Here is a 5,423-nt window from a genome sequence, read left to right on the forward strand (position 1 = left end):
TCACATATTATGTTGCTACCATTTATAATATTTTAGCTGTCTATACGGTGTGTATATCACATGTTGTATAATAGACACTCACTTTTTACTGTCTTTCATAAATTTCATGTTGTTTGTCATCAAAAGCATCTGTAACTAGAAGGTGTTAAAAAACACAGGGCTATAAAAAATATTTCACTCTGTGGATGAGACATTGATGTTTACAATCAACAACAACTTACCGGCTTTGTTACATGGTTTCAGTTTCTATTGTTAACAACAAGCATTTCACTCTCACATAATACCTTTAATACTCTCCGCATGTTCTGGTTTAAAGAAGTGACAATGTTTTTATTGAAAGTAAAAGATGTTATCCGTGTTGTTGTAAATAAGGACTAGGACACTCATCATGTAAATTTGTGTGCTTGATTGGAAATATATACTGTATAGTATTATGTTGTTGTGGACACTATCTGGTCCTGTGTGTACAGTTGTACATAATCTGCTTATGCATGATAGAAGTTAAGTGAACTTAATTTTCACAAGTGTGTTGTAAAATTCACTTCCCTACTTTGTACTATGGTAATGTGAAGCCAAGTTATAGTTAATAATTAAAAGGCTATATTATTGGAACTTAAGGATTCGGCGTCATCGACTCTTATACCTGATTAAATGGTTACAGACCCAAGGTATATTTAGTATCCTTGGAGAATGACTGTTGAGATTTCAGTTTAGATGGTGTCTTTGTGATCACATCGGTGAACTCATCCAGGAGACTGTAGGCATGTTTCTACTTATGGAAATAAACTATCAAAAAGTTAGTTTATATGCAAATAAACTTGTTTATCATGTACCACGGTAGTGGTACATAATAGGGATCAGGCAGAAATTTTTCAAAACACTCTAATAGAACGCACGCCAAAAGCAGCCTTCCGGGCTTTAGATTTTATTTCTAAAGCATTCTAGACCTTTCTTTTGTGTTTACAACACTAGCCAACAAGTAATAAAAGTAAGGGAAATAGTTTTAGGTGTTTTTTAAAATTTTGAAAATGGTTAGATTCTCCATCTTCTTCTTTCTTTCTTCTTTCTTCTTTCTTTCTTGTTTCGCGCGCCTACAGCTCGTAGGAAGTAGATATCAGCCCTAAAAACGTATGGCGTATTTAAAAAACATTCGTACCCAGGTCTGTGTGGTATTAAAATCTTCCCTCTCTAATGCGATTGCGAGATATAGAGCAAGAATCACTCTTCGAGACGCCATTCGATCGAGAAGCCATACAGATGATAATATAGAATTGTTTAAAATTCCATTGCTTTAGCTCACAGGACTAAAATGCATCAAGTTGTATCACACTAAACATTAAACATAACTATTGTTCACTGAAACTCGGGTTTTAGACTTCCTTCATTACGAGACAGTGAAGGGGGTGTGGCCCGCACCTCGTCACTTAAACTATTACTGTACGCCTTTCGTGTATACTTTCTATTATATTCTTCAGCTGTTTACCAGCTAAGAGTCGACATAACAAGGCTTGTAAGCTATTGGAACACACTGGTAAATTTCGAATTGAAAAGGGGTGTGTCCCTTCCGTACGCGATTGAAAAATAAAAAGCGGGATACTCCGTATACTCAGCACTTTAATTGGAGTCGACCACGTTTTGTCAAGCGTGTGTTTTACTCGTGTTGAGATTTCGCACCGCTTCGTTGCAGTAAACGGTCACACTAGTGGATTTATCTACTCGTCAAAGGAAAGTGGTATTGTTTACTGTATTGTTAACTGTATTGTTAACTGTATTGTTAACTAATTGTTTATTAAACTTATTTATGTAATTGTTTATTGCCAGTTGATATTACAATGGGTTTCTTTATTAAACAATCATGTACTGTTGAACGTATATTTAAGAAGTAGTCCATGTGCATGGACATGAAAAAAATCATGAAACTAGTGGGGCAAAAAAATTATTAATTTTCAACAAGTAGAATAGGGATCAAAGATTTGATTTTGAAAAAAACTGCGTAAACAAGAAGTAATAGGGATGATAATCCACAAAATTCTATGCATCATCAGTTCAAAGCAAGTTATTTGAATAGTGTACACTCAATTTGCGATTCCTATTTCAACTTGTGGTTAAATTTTGTTAAAATGTTGAAATAGGAATCGCAAATTGAGTGTACACTATTCAAATAACTTGCTTTGAACTGATGATGCATAGAATTTTGTGGATTATCATCCCTATTACTTCTTGTTTACGCAGTTTTTTTCAAAATCAAATCTTTGATCCCTATTCTACTTGTTGAAAATTAATAATTTTTTTGCCCCACTAGTATTATATTATATTGGTACAGAGAGTAAATTGAAGACAAAAGAGGAACTCTAGATCTGTAAAGACAGTTAGAATTCCTGTAGACTCTGACAATGGTATTGTCAATAGTCAGGTAACTAAAAACTTTATAGCAGTCATGTGAAGCCAAGTTATAGTTAATAATTAAAAAGTTATACACCCTAAATTGCAATGTAATAAACTAAAAATTTTACGTTATTATTGATAAAACACTAGTTAACTTTACATTGCCTTACTATTAAGGTAAATCTATAGTTAGTTCTATTAAGGTAGCCAGCTGATTATAAAAGAAGACTTGACTTATAACTACATAAATTATACACAAATGCACTACACAGCTACTGAATATGCATATATATATACACTATAATTGACTTTTCTCAACCCTGTAGAGAGCTATGCAAGTCAGAATACTTGACAGATTTCTGTCCAGTGTGGATCTCTAATGTGCACCATCTCACAATTTCAGAATTATATCAAAATTTATCCAAACAACACTGAATTTTTACATTATTATGAGTGAATGTCTAAAGTAGCTATCTTCTCTAAGTTTTCAAAGGATACATTTACCATTAAAAATATTGTAAAGTTCACATGGATATTGGAGCAACAGTTAAAACTTTTTATATAATGTTATATGAATTTATATATATATGCTGGCAGAAATATGAGCATAATATGTGCCTGAGGTATTATTTTCAACATATTGCTAAATAGACTGTATGTACTTCACAAAGCAGACTCATTTAAACTTTCAAACACAACAAAACTTCTCCTTTCAACAGTTGTTTGCAATGTGAAAGTTATTATCATTATCTATCCAGAAAATGTAATTCCAATATCACCAAAACATGAGAATAGAGTGGTAAATGTTGAACACAATACAGTAGGTACCATTGCAGTGGAATAATCATTACAGTTGATAGCAAACAGCTACATAGTTGGTGAACTCAGTGCAGATTCATGTGGAATTTGTGCAATGTCTTTATGGCCATTTAAAAGATTAAGATGTTGCAAGTATACTTCAGCTCTACCGGTAACTTGTCAATGAGTGCAAATAGTTATGTCTTCAATTCTTAACTGTTAATTGATGTCTTCCTTCCATCAATGCCATACACAAGGCAATTACAACTGGTGAGCTTACAAAACACTGCTGGAGAAGGACTCGTGGAACTGAGGAGACCACAAAGGCAAATGAATGTTTGATTTTACAGTTTACACCTGCAACAGATTCACTATACGTGAACCTGTAATCATGTAATCAGTACATTCCTACAGTATTATACTACCTAGATTTACTCTATGTTAATTCTTTAGTGAAAAGATGGGAGCAATCTGAAAGAGGAAAATAAACATATTAAGTGTATTCAGGATCCTCAAAGCATGGACTATTTGTACACCATTACAGGGTACATTCAGAAGGGTGGTATACAGCTACCAGTGTATCGATGTGCAAGAGGTACAACATCCCTAGAATCATTCCATCTCCACTTAGCCAGATGAAACTGTTGAAAGTTTTCGAGTACATACTTGGTACAGTATTCTATTTGATTCATCCCTGGATCATCTGCAAGTGATGTACACCTCCAGGCATATCTACTGGAGGGATTAGCCAGGTGGAATCAGAGCCAAGCACTGGCAGCAGCTCAGCAACAGTCTGGTATGCGAGTGTTTAATTTGGAACTTGCCAGCAAAGTTGGTAGCAAGTTTATATTTTTGCATTATTATGCTTACTCATTTGTTCCAGGACAACAAGTCCAGTGAGTCCATCTCTGGTAGGAGGCTGCTTCCATTCTACCACACTCCAACCTGCTACAATGAGGGAGAGATCTTTGGAGTAGCTTATCTATATCGACAAGCAGGCAGGGAGTTTGAACTTTCTGAAGAGAATTTAGAATCTAAGGAGAAAGGAGATGATGATATATTGATGAAGGCTTCATAGATGAGGCTGACACCATCATTATGTCAGAAGACCTGGGGACAGTTGGATTAGAGGAGGAAGAAGTAGAGGAGAAGGAAGAAATAGAAGATGAGATAGAAGCAGTATGTATATCCAAGCTAAGAACTATTAGCTCATTTGTAGTACATTTCATTATTATTTACACACCTTAGAATGATGATGATAGTGTTACTGCTACCACCATATCAGCTGGCACTAGTACTACTGCGGTAGACTCCAGATGAATACCAGGTTGGGAGAAGGTGGCACAGTTAGCTGAAGCATTATTAGAATTGAAGGGTTTGTCTTTACCCAATGATAAAGTACAGAATATTAAGGCCTTGTGGAATTCCCTGGATCATTTTGACAAGAAGGCTACAGAAATAATACTTAAATCCCAAGTGCAATTACAGGGCCACTTGTGTAGCCAAAAGAAGATAGGACACACAACTACGGAGCAAATGAAGAGGTATATTATTTTCATAAAATAAAAGTGGTAATTATACATTTACCAAAGGTGCCTGCTATCTGGAGTCTCTGTTCCATTGTCTCCATTAAAGAGCCACATTGTAGAGGCACTGTGCATATTGCTTACTACAAGACATGGCCAATCAAAGAGGACCACTGGACCACTGATGCCAGTACGATGGCTAATCTCTTATGCCTGCTGATATTGACCTTTACATATATATATATACTTAGAGGGAAATAGAAGATATGTGTCCAGGTGGGACTTGATACTTTATTTATTTATGATTACTGGGCAGTCAGCACAGCTGGTGTGCCCAGGAAAAAAAAAGGAATCACAGTATTAGGTACAATTATATACTAACTAATGTGGTGTTGATTGTTTGTAAAGTGTGATATCAAGTTAGTTGTAAACTCATCATAGTTTATCATCTCTATAATAAATACAGGCAGTTCATTCCATTCTTTGATTGATCTTGAGTAAAATGACTGTTGATAAGATGTTGTTGATGGTGTGGGCAGGATAAAATGCAAGGGATGATAGTGTCTTGTTTGTCTCTCTACAGATTGATAGTACTGCAAGATTATTCTTCCCTCCGTGTTCGCTTGTACAACTCACTCGATCTGCTGTAGGGGACAAACCTTGCCTTATATATAGGGACCCGCCGATTATGCTCATAATTTTACCTATTATGCT

At 35.3% G+C, this 5,423-nt stretch overlaps 1 long non-coding RNA gene across 1 annotated transcript; it reads left to right on the forward strand.

The window, feature by feature from the left end:
* The first annotated feature begins 444 nt into the window (after positions 1-444).
* On the forward strand, positions 445-5,061 carry LOC136254543 (uncharacterized). The gene is made up of 7 exons (XR_010700546.1): positions 445-668; positions 715-796; positions 2,324-2,413; positions 2,712-4,014; positions 4,067-4,362; positions 4,432-4,727; positions 4,776-5,061. It is a non-coding gene; the product is annotated as an uncharacterized lncRNA (long non-coding RNA).
* The last annotated feature ends 362 nt before the right edge of the window (positions 5,062-5,423 follow it).

This window comes from Dysidea avara, chromosome 4, assembly GCF_963678975.1.
Source record: "Dysidea avara chromosome 4, odDysAvar1.4, whole genome shotgun sequence".
NCBI classification, from domain to species: domain Eukaryota; kingdom Metazoa; phylum Porifera; class Demospongiae; order Dictyoceratida; family Dysideidae; genus Dysidea; species Dysidea avara.